Raw genomic sequence first — 12589 nt, forward strand, 5'->3', positions numbered from 1 at the left:
TAAAGCTATGCCCCCTCGTAATAGCTGACTCGATTTTGATTGATATAATTCAAATTTTTGACATTATGGCATATAAGCATCTTAATTTGACTCATAACTTTTCCAAATGAGCTTGAAAAAACTTGCATTGTTGGAAGTAACTTAAAGAAGTGTTCGCTATATTGTGATTATTACTGACATTTTATTTTGTTGCACTTATATTCTTGCACTAACACAGGAGAAGATGTTTGAACGTTTCCTTGAAAGTCGTATTGCACAATGCGTAGCAAGCAGGGTTTAGGTTGCTATTTATTTAACAGAGCCAGAATCCGATGTTCCAAACTATGCTGGGAACACATATTAAGCAGAAGGTATCCATGAGACCCATGACATTGTACGGAGTCCATGTAATTATGAAGGCCAAGAGAATAGCCAGAATGGTCCTTGTTACCTTCTTTTCTCATAATAACGCATCCTTTGTCCTCTTAGTATGTGTTGTGGTCACAATAATAGAATTGTTTATTGTTCTGCTCTCTCTGTCATTCCTATTCCTGATGTTTAAACCTGATATTGTTCGCACCTTGATGCTGCAGACATCATTCTTTTGAATTTTGCTGCAAATATTTATTGAAGGGAATGTCAAGTTGCCTAACCTGACATCATGGAGTGCTGTTAAGTCGTTAGTGCTCTTTTATGTAGCATCTTCTTTGTTCGCATTTGATGATGCCAAGTAGAGTAAGTCAGACTCCCTGAAAAGTGCCCCCTCTTTTCTTTGAAACCCGCTAACACCTGACATTTCATTACTTATTGTGGCAATGTTCGTTGCGACCTCCAGCAAATCGTCAAAAGTATTTGCTGTTTTGCTGTGGTTTGATTTCATTAATTTGCCATTCACTACACTTGCAGTGACGGTGGAATTACATAATTCAGATTAACTTCTATCATTCTTCATTCGACTCTTGCTTGCACAAGATATGTGCCCACACAAAATCGTCATTATGTAACCGGGATATAAAATGTAACTATGACAGTACCAAAAGTGAAAGGTGAATTTGAGAAGAACAGTACATGATACTCAGCCTCTTGGAAAACCCTGTCCCCTACAATGAACTGTCAGAAAAGAATAGCAGGCGCCCACAGGAAAAAAGACAACATTCAAAAGGTTGCAAACATCAGCCCTGCCATCTTAGCTGTTCTTTTCACTGGGTAGATAAGAGCATTGTCACACAGAAGTTCAAAGCTTCTGATAAGGAGGTTCAGGACAGAGGCGTTACTGACAACATAATCTACAGTAAGCCATATATCGCATGCAACTAGTCCCAAAGGCCATTATCCATATACATGGTAAATGGTGCAAAGATTCGGAGAGAATACTCCAATGACCAAATCAGCACAGACTAAGCTGAAAATAAAGTAGTTGTTAGTAGTATGTAATTGTCTGTTGACTTTGATTTTTAAAAAATGACCAGAATATTTCCAGTGGTGGTCACCAAACTTAATGCTCCTGTCACAATCACAATGCAGATCACTTCAGCCGTTTTGTAAGAACACCATCCTCCAGTTCCAGACAAGTCTGTTAAGATGTTGAGAGATTGATTTGCTTCTGTTGCATTTGCCATAAGTCTCCTCTGATTTGTAGTTAGCACTAAGAATGCACGCATGAATAGGAGAAAAGCAAAGGATCAGGAAAATAATATTCCACAGTTAAAAAAAACATTAAAATTCAACAAGGAAGACGTTTTAAGTAGTGCTGTTGTAAGCCTTAAGTATTTCGTGTTCGTATAGTGTTATGTTAAATGAACATTTCCACAATGTTCAACATTTGCAGCTCATTTTCAGTTGTATGTAGTAATGAGTTGCACATACGTCGGATATTCAATAAGTTGGCAGATGATTGGAAAACTGGCATTTTAAAACAAATGTTGACAGCTTTGCGATCACCAGTTTGAGCTTAACTTTACAGTTGATATTTAAGGAGTTATTTTTCGTATTTTCCATTTGTGGAAGAGGAGCAGCGACCCAAAGGAACGTGGCCTGGGCCTTCGATTATTATTGATTTGTCCACATCATTCTGGTCTCTCCATACCTTTATGTGGCAATGAAAATTGAAAGGTAATTAAATCATGCATTCTTGCACTTTGCATTCATCATCGGAGGTGTAAACTGCAAGAGCAGGAATGTTAACCTGGAGCTGCATGACTCATTAATTCTGCCACAAATTGAGTAGCATTTTCGTTTGCATACATTACGGAAACAAAGTCAGTGCAGTAATGACAACGCAGAGGATCTATATTTAAAGATATGGTAACAGAACCAGGAAAGGTGATGAAAAGATGTAATTAAGTTGGCATTTCCCTCTTTGGAAAAGAAAGGTGTATGCAGTGTTTCTTTGGAGATGTTGAAAATTTGAGTCTGGATAATCAAGCCATTTTTTTTGCAAAATAGCACGTTACCAGTAGGCATTAATAAAGTGATCGTTCCAAATACCACAGTGGCTGACTGAGATTTCCTGATACATTTTTTAAGGCACATAAAGATATGAAAATATGAATTAGAAGCAGGAGAAGGACTTCCAGCTTACCAAACCTCTTCTAGAATTCAATAATAGAATGGTTGATCTTTTGTGCAAGATAACCTACCATTAATGTAATTTAATATCCATGCTTCACAACAATATGTGTGCGTTCACGTTAGAAATATTCAAGTACGCTACTCCTCGCCTCCTCAGGAAGTGAGTTTTTCAAATGTTTGTGTGAGTTAGTATGAGTGTGTCTATGGGCAAGTATTGAATGGGGATTATAATTTAATTTTCAAAAAAAATGCACTCTAAAATGATGTGGTTACAGTTCGAGCCTGTCCAATCTTTCCTTATAACACAATCGACCTTATACCTTCCTTCACTTCATTAATCTAGTGATTCTTCTCAGAACAGTCTCCAACATTTTTGGATCATTCTTTAAGAATACGCACAATGCTGTGCACAACACATTTGATACAGTTACACCAATGCATTGCAGAATGAACCTTAATATTTCAATTTTGTATGCCACTCGCTTCAGCATCAGTTATAGATTTGCAATCGCCTCCCAAATTGTTTCTTGTAACTGCAGACTGACATTGGCGATTCAAGAATGAGACACTCAGAACTTACTGACAATCAGAAATCTGCAATTTCTCCCCATGTAGATAATATTCTTCTTTTGTTTCTCTTTTTGCATGACAAATGGCCAATTTACTTTTTTTCTGAACAATGGAAACATGACAGCTTGAATTTTATAAAATGTTCTGCCAGTTATTTGTCAATCATGATTAACTGACGTATGCTGCATGGCACATACTCTGCTAAGTAAAGTTCATTTGTCAGCGAAATATCACACGTTTTTCATTCAGTGAAAGTGATAGTACTCCTCAAATTAGTGAAAGTGAGTGAAATTTTTCCAAAAGCTTCGATGCAATGTACATTTTTACAGCAGTATTTGAAATCAGTACTATAATTTATCAGTAATGTCTGGCGACGAAATGAATGAAGATTTGTTGAGTGGCGTTGAAATGTTGTCTCAAAAGAGTTTAGGTCCGTTAGTTGAAGAATTCTTATTAAAATAACTTTATATCAGCGAACATTTAGCTGGTGAGGGTAGAATATTTTCAGACATTTGATTGATTCCCTTAACTTCATGCATCATAACTAGAATTTCAAGGAGAGAACGGAGAAACAGAATAATTTCAGTAAGGTGAGAAAGACGAACACATGCATCATATTAAGATCAGCTTGCAGACACCATACCTGATCACTTCTCGATCTGATAAATTTGTGAAGCCAAAATAAGACGTCTGGGACGCAAAGAACTTTCAAAGGTTGAGTAATCGATTTTGATATTGAGAATTTCACATTGCTGGCAGTGGCATATTAAATAATGTTAAACAACACATTATTATTTCCTATTGATGTAATTATAAACATTTTATGAAAGAGGAGCTGAATACAATAGTAGTATCTGATTTCCGTTGCTGTTTATTCTCAAAGCTAAAAAAAAATGCAAGATTCAGAATAACAGAAATTTTATCTGATTCTTCTCCTCTGAAATGTATGCTAAAGATTTTTTGCATATTTTTAATGCCTCACTTTCAGTGTATTCAATCTTCTGACAGAAAATACAATATTTACCAAGTTTCTGCAGGCTAACTGTTTGTCTGCCATTTATGAAATGTTTCAATCGAAAAACACAGCAAAATGATGTTGTACAAACAATTGTAGGCAAGGAAGTTAGTGGCATGAGAGGAAAAGGAAAAAGTGAGGTCTACATATGCCGGAGAGTCAGAGTCGAAAATTGTGGCTCTTGAAAAGCATAGCAAGTCAGGTAGCATCCAAGGGGCAGGAGAGTCCAAGTTTCACGCATTAAATTATGAATGTCTTCATTCAATCATATTTGCAGTCGGGTAACAAATTATTACCTTTCCACATGCCATGAAAAATGGATAATTTGAGCATTCATCATGGGCTGTGGATATTCAAAAGTGTGCCAAAGCGAATTACCTACATTTTCAATGGTATGTCTGTTGACAATAAAATGAAACAGCTAATTTGTGTACAGCAAATGTCCAAACGAAGTTCTGTGACAATGCCAAGATAATCTTTTGTAGTAAACTTTATCATTCCATGCTAGAATATAAGCCAGATATTCAGTGAAAGAGTGGCGTGGAAAATTTTGCCCCATGAAGGCAGGTCTACAAGATCATTATTTTGGCATCTCAGTGCACCAATCATTTTGCATTCCCCTTGCAACTGGGCAGAATATTGTTTCAGTCCTCCCACCCAACACTTCAATGTTGCCCCCTGATAGTAAAGTGTCACCCGTAAGCACTGACCTTTTAAAATCACAGCATTTATATCCCAGCACTGATCCCCATGCTACATTATTATGTCATACTGCCCCACCAACTGTGCAGTGTTCTTTTGCTGCTTTTGTCTCCGACAATACAACCCACTAAATTCTTCATGAGTTGTGGAAACATCTATTCGACTATACAAAGAGAAAATACTGGAAAATCTCAGCAGGTCTGGCAGCATGTGTAATGAGAGAAAAGAGCTGACGTTTCGAGTCTAACTGACCCTTTGTCAAAAGGTTGCATCGTGGTTTGACCATCTACAACAATTCTTCATTAAGCAATATCAACATTTGAAACAATTGCCTAAAGACCGAATAGAGTATACCTCGACAGGATTGGAAACGTAAATTTATTACTTTTCTCAAATGTGCCCTGCATAACGAGCATGCATGTCAAATTGACTTGAATTTTCTCGGCTTGTCTTAAGATTCTGCTTTACCTTTTTTTCCCCTTCATGTCCTCCTCCTCCATCCTCCCTACGTAAGACACCACTTTCAATTACTAATGCCATGGAACTGTTGCAGAACCTACCAGCAATGGTTTCTGCTGCTGAAATACATGAATTTAAATTAGTCTATTTGTTAACGTCTGACTGTTTGACTTAGTTTATTTTGATTTTGCTCATTGTTCCAAAAAGAGTGCGCTGTTTTTATATTCATGTCGATTACGTTTAATCAGCCAGGTGGTTGCATATTTTACCGGTCAGTAGCAGATATTACAAGTTTGTTTTAATTAAGATTGACTTCTGCAGCCCCACTAGCATTGAATGCTCCTTGTCGAGAAAACTCCTTGTCAGTAAAACATCCAGAAAGGGTGGTTTCTACATTAATAAATCTTGGAGTCATAATTATAAACTTCAAATAACCCAATTCATCACTGGAATCTGCTTCATATCTCATATGGAATCTGTAACTGGGTTTTGTTAATCATAGAGGCTCCCGATTAATTTTGCTAACTAGTCGATCATGTTGTACTTTATCAAAATAATGTCACGTTTTAACATGTTTAAAGACTTTCTATTATAACAATTATTTATAATAAAACTGAGCACGAAGAGCTAATGAATGGCGTTGATAGAGGAATTGCTAAGCATGTTCCTTTTTAAAGTCAATTTTACATTCATAATGTAAAGTGATTCTTCTTCTCATAATCACGCTGGAATGTATCTTTATTTTTTTCAGCGAATTATGCCCAGGCGTTACTCTTTTGGTGCTCACTCATACTCACTGGGACAGTATCTGTACATTCGTTTTGGGCAGTATTCGGCAAACATTTGGGAATTCATGTCTTGCCGAGCTCTGAAAATTCTACTCGTCCACAGGGCGAGATCTGGAAGGCTGACTTATGCTCTGATGGAATTTGCATTAAGAATTGTGCAGTAGAGGAAAATGCCTCACGTGGGTGATCATTAATGTCTTTCCTTCCTTAAGATATGATTTCTGACCGTGATAATCAGATCTGAGACCTGAAATAAGTACTGCGCACAATTGTAAGGGTCTGAATCATGAGTCACATTTGTTCTACGCATTGTCTTCCTGCAATTGATTTATTCAGCCGCCCAAGATCATACAACGGTTGACATCATAAGACCTCACTAAATTCTGAGCCTGTTATAATACCGTCCCTCAGGAGACACAACTGACCCGAAATAAATAGTGTTCTGCTTGTGGCTGCGTTATCTGTTTGAGACATTAACTATCTCAAAATAAACACATGAAATAATAACTACTTTGGATAAAATCGCACATACACGTCTGCAGTGTGTTAAGGCTGATTTCAGTAATACAGTTTATTCCACGTTCGAGGAAGAAGATCTGATTGTTGGACAATATATTACATTGGAGAAGGCAACATCCTCAGTCAAGATGAGAATGACCTTTTGGAATATTACTTGCGGGGCTTGGATTCTCATGATCTCATTTCTGAAGGCTTCCAATTTTCCAGCTGCTCCTTTACCTGCGAACATTTTCCCAATCAACTTTTGACATTTCTTGCCTATTACCATCAAAATTAACTTCCTCCAATTTATAAGTTCAGATGTTAAATCTGTTCTATCCTTTCTCATTACTATTATAAAACTAATAGAACTAATAAAAATAATAGAATTTTGATCGCTGGCCACAAAGAGCGCCCCCACTGACATGTAAGTCGCCTGCCTTGCATTGTTTCTCAAGAAAAGGTCAAGTTTTGGTCCTTCTCTGGTGGGTACATCCATATACTGACTCAGTGAACAGCTGAATAAATCAATTGACAGAGTCATTAGTAGGTGAGCGAAAACGTAAAATTGTTGTGGTTCTGTTCGCCAAGCTGGGAATTTGTGTTGCAGATGTTATACCCAATATACCGACCACTGCAACGGACAGCTGGAACTGACAACCGGTAGCGGCAGATTCAAACCACTACAAATGCCGGAGGAAAGATCACAGAAGCCCTTCACAGGAGACTCCCAAGCACTATACAAGGGACGAAACGTCTGCATCACAAATTCCCAGCTCCGCGAACAGAACCACAACAATGAACACCCGAGCTACAACTCTTCTCCCAAACTTTGAAAACGTAAAATGTCATGATATTGAAGCAATGATTGGAAACGGCACAAATGAAATTGAATGGAATACCTCACCTGCTTTATGAAAGACAATTCATATTTTTTATAACATCACACCATGTGGAAGTTGAAACATTGAAGTGAAATCGAAATGGAACGAAGTGAGCTGCAGACTGAAACTGCTTTCTGAATCGTTAAAGCAAACGATTTCAACATTTATCCTTTTTTTACTTGTCATACTTGCTATCCAGTGCTGCAAGTATTCCATATATCTCTTACAATATAGCTTCTGACTTTTATGTGTTGCATATTCAGAAACGTTTTACTTAATCATGAGAAGGAGTCATCAAAACATATGACTGTGGGCAGATATTATTGATTGGATTCAGTTGTGTGGTAATCAAGTCAAGTAAGCGATATAATGCATTGAAAGCGGCCTCTTATTAATAAAAGAGGAAAACCTCTCGTGGCACAGTTTAATTCTATAGAGATTGGTGTTGTAGTCACTAGGAAAAAAAAAAGGTGCAGTTAAACAGGCCCAATTCAACCATTTGATTATCATAGCATTTACTGAATGTAGCTGTTCACAGAGTCGTTATGTGGATGTACCCACTAGAGAAGGCCCAAAACTTGACCTTTTCTTGAGAAACAATGCAAGGCAGGCGACTGACATGTCAGTGGGAGCGGACTTTGTGGCCAGCGATCAAAATTCTATTATTTTTGTTAGTTCTATTAGTTTTATAAAAGTAATGAGAAAGGATAGAACAGATTTAACATCTGAAGTTATAAATTGGAGGAAGCTAATTTTGATGGTAATAGGCAAGAAATTTCAAAAGTTGATTGGGGAAAATGTTCGCCGGTAAAGGAGCAGCTGGAAAATTGGAAGCCTTCAGAAATGAGATCATGAGAATCCAGAGCATATTCCTGTTCGCGTGAAAGGACAAGCTGGTAGGTGTAGGGAATGCCGGATGACGAGAGAAATTGAGTGTATCGTTAAGAAATTGAAGGAAGCATATGTCAGGTGTAGACAGGAGAGATTGAATGACTCCTGAGAAAAGTGTAAGTGCAGCAGGTATATACCTAAGAGGGAAACCAGGAGGGTGAAAAAGGCGTCATAAGTTAGGTTTTTCAAATAGTATTAAGGTGAACCCAAAGGCTTTTCACAAGTACATTAACTTGGAGCGAATACCAATAGCAAGGCAGACTTTGTGTGGAGCTGCAGGAGATGGGGAGATAAGAAACGAGTATGTTGCATTAGTGTTTACTGTGGAGAAGAACATGGAAGGTATAGAATGAGGGAAATAGATGGTGACATCTTGAAAAATGTCCATATCAAAGAGGAGGACGTGCTGGCTGTCTTGAAACGTATAAAGTTGGGTAAATCCCCAGCAGCTGATTAGGTTTACCTTAGAAATCTGTGGGAAGCTAGCAAATTGATTGCTGGGCCCCTTGCTGAGATATTTGTATCATTGATAGTCCCTGGTGAGGTGCGGGAAGACTGAAGGCTGGCTAACGTGTAACCATTAATTAAGAAATCTGATAAGGGCAAGCCAGGGAATTATAGACTGGTAAGCCTGCCGTTGGGGGTGGGCAAGTTGTTGGAAGGGATCGTGAAGAACAGGATTTACACATATATGGAACAATGGCTTTGAGCGTATGAAATCATGTCTCAGAAACGCGATTGAGTTCTTTGAAGAAGTAACAAAGAGGATTGATGAGGGCAGTGTGGCAGACGTAATCTATTTGGACTTCAGTGAAGGCATTCGGCAAGGTACCCATAGGAAACTGGTTAGCAAGGTTAGGTTTCGTGGAATAAAGGGAGAACTAGCCATTTTGGTATAAACATAGCTCGAAGGGAGAAGACAGAGGGTGGTGGTGGAGGGGTGCTTTTCAGACTGGAGGCAGGTCATCAGTGGATTGCCACTGATGAAGTGTCATCAGTGGACAGTGTTGCGTCCACTACTTTTCATCATTTTATATAAATGATTTGAATATGAACATAAGAGGTAAGTTTACCGATGACACAGAAATTGGAAGTGTATGGACAGTGAAGAAGGTTACTTCAGAATGCAATGGGATGTTGAACAGATCAGCCAAAGGGCTGAGGAGTGGAAGATAGAGTTTAATTTGGATAAATGCATCGTGCTGAATTTTGGGAAAGCAAATCTTAGCAGGTGATATACACTGCAATGCATGCTCCGAGGAGTGTTCCCAAACAAGGAGACTTTGGAGTGCAGGTTCATACCACCTTAAAGTAGAGTCGCAGACAGATGGATTAGTAAACAAGGCACTTGGCATGTTTTCCTTTATTGGTCAGAAAATTGAGGAAAGTAGATGAGAATGTTGCGGCTGTACAGAACGTTGGTGAGGGCACTTTTGGAATAATGCGTGCAATTCTCGTCTCCTTCTTATCCGAAGGATGTTATGAAAGTTGGAAGGGTTCAGAAAAGATTTCCAATGATCTTGCCAGTGTTGTAAGATTTCAGCCATAGAGAGAGGCTGAGTAGTCTGGAGTTGTTTTGACTGGAGGGACTAAGGCTTTTGGGGGTAGGGGGCGGGGCGGTGACCACATTGAGGTATATAAAATCATGAGGGGCATGGATAGGATAAATAATGTATTTTTCTTCGGGTGGGGTATGTCCAGAGCGAGAGGCCATAGGTTTAGGGTGAGAGGGGAAAAATATAAAAGAGACCTGAAAGGCAAGGTTTGCACACTGAGAGTGGTGTGTGTCTGGAAGAAACTGCCAGATGAAGTGGTGGAGGCTAATATAATTACAACACTTAAAAGGCATCTGGATGCGTATATGAATAGGAAGGGTTTAGAGGAATATGGGCCTCGTGCTGGAAAAAAAGGACTAGATTAGGCTGGTATATCTGGTCAGCATGGACGGCTTGGACTGGAGGATCTGTTTCCGTGCACTACATCTTTATGACTGTATGATCTCTAGAGCAGTTTAAGATTTGAATGTGTTCTCCTTGGTCAGCAGTTGGGACATTAACACTGCACCACAAATCACCTTGTAGCATAGCCTTTTTATTGATTCTGTGTGAATTGTATGGGATTCACAACCATGAACTTCAGTTACCTTATCGAGCTAAACACAATCTGTTTCGAAATGTCTCACTCGTTTTCTTTATCTCATAACTTTGGTGCTCGATGTTGTGTTAAGATAGCCTAGTATGGGTCAGTCACCCAATTTTTTTCCACTGCTTTCTTTGTTTAAGAGGAACAAAAGATCTTGTGGAAGTGAGCAAATCACCGACATTTATTTTCCTAGGTGGTTCTTCTGAGCCACCTTATCTTTCTCTTTCTGCTCATGTACCCACATATCTCTCCAAATACAGAGCGTCCAGAAGTCATGACCTTCTGTGGCGATTCATCTCGATCGATACTGCAATATTCACACTCCTTTCTCAGTTTCCTGCTTCTGAAGGCTTGGATTTTTAGCTGAAGTCGCCATTAGTGTCAATTCACTGTCAAGAGGTCTTCATGTGTACAAACATCGTCTATCCTCTGAATGTCGTTGATGTTGTACACATGCCTTTGGCTTAGGAACTGGTTGAGCTTCTTTTTAACGTGAGCTTCTGAGTCGGTGATGTTTTTTTCTGTGTTGACAATTCAACGATTTGACTGAGACACTAAATCTAACAATTGTTGTCGTTTTTCCTCTCATACTTATGTTGTCCTTGTGTCACCACTGCAAAGGAGAACACAGAAGTTTGTTGCTGTTAAGAGTTGTGATTCTCAAGTCAGTTTATTGTAAGTATGCACTTTGTGACTCAGCTTGCATATAACTGTTTGGTCATGCAATGTACGTTACAATATCAGCTTTCCAAAATTCAAAATGCTTCTAAAACCTATATAGCTCATGTTAACGACAACGACTTGAATCATTCTGTTATTATAGATGGATGGCAGCATGACAGTGTTGACGATCATGGCAAAGGTATCTCTGACGTTGATAGTCGAAGTCGTTATGGTCCTGATTGCTCTATCTGATTGCACCACTAGGTGTTTCTTTGACGTGGAATGTTAATTTGACCTCATTGAATTGAGAAATTGATGCAGCTTGACTTTGGGACTCTGCGAAACAGGGTTGCATGTCTTCCTGGATTCAGAGAATGGAGCCAGGTAAGGACTCCTTGACAGTCAGTCAGCATTCCTAGGGAGTCACGTTGTGGATCTGAACAAAGAAGTGGAGTAGGAAACTTTAGGAATGGTTTTAGAGAGCCGAGGCAAAGATTTTAAATGATGTAGCCAGAGAGAGTACATCGCAATTGTAGAGAGGGACGTTGGAAAACTTGCCTTGAATTCCGAGAAAGGACAGGAAATTTAAGAAAAGAGCAGTGAGAAGTCCCAGAAACAGATGAACCAATGGCAGCCCTGAGCTGGACTCGGGAGAGAAATCAGAAAGATCAAATAATCATTGACCTGGAAGATCCCCCAAAAAAAGCGAGAGGTGACCTGGGAATGGTAGCAGCAAATTGCAAAATTGATGATGTCCCAGAAGATGTCACTTAGCCCAGCACATTTCACAGAAGTCGAAATGTCAGCTTACTAAGAAACATGATTTTAATTAGTAGTTATTTCTCCCTTTTGTCCTGAGACTGGATGTTGATCTAAGTTAAGGACTTAAGTGCAGCGTGTAAACTTAACAATTCTTTTTGTTTATGGTGTGCCTGGTTCTGGTTATTTGTGTGATATACACTAGATTAAGACTTTGCCAAGTGTATAATTCAGTAGGATGCAATAAAAAGGTGGATTCATATTTTCTCATTTGAGGAATTCCTGGGGATCCCAGGCCTTTAATTTTGCACGTCTTGCAAATATATAGGAAATCATGAAGTCAGCTGTTGGTCAGGATGGATCGAAGTTGCACAGAGTTGGAACAACCCCACCTACAAGTCTAGAAATTGACTGGCAACTGGTGGCATTGCCTGGACTGAGACATTGGTGGATAGCATATTTTTAGAGGTCAGTCACAGATTAAGAAAGTGCAAGCTGACTGGAAATTGGTGGTCACTGGACAGAAGAGAGTGATGTGGTAATAGTGAAGAAATCCCACTGGTGATCCTTGTTTGCAAACTATTTTTCGCCGTTTGAAAATAATGAGAGTGAGTGGCTGCTGTCTGAGTAAGCAAGCCAGACCCAAGACAACCACTCTGTAGCTAGTC

General features: G+C 39.0%; 1 pseudogene; it reads right to left on the reverse strand.

The window, feature by feature from the left end:
* Window positions 1-670: 670 nt before the first annotated feature.
* Window positions 671-1640, reverse strand: LOC132832586 (muscarinic acetylcholine receptor M2-like; annotated as a pseudogene).
* Between the last annotated feature and the right edge of the window lie 10949 nt (window positions 1641-12589).

This window comes from Hemiscyllium ocellatum, chromosome 35 (assembly GCF_020745735.1).
Source record: "Hemiscyllium ocellatum isolate sHemOce1 chromosome 35, sHemOce1.pat.X.cur, whole genome shotgun sequence".
Taxonomy (NCBI): domain Eukaryota; kingdom Metazoa; phylum Chordata; class Chondrichthyes; order Orectolobiformes; family Hemiscylliidae; genus Hemiscyllium; species Hemiscyllium ocellatum.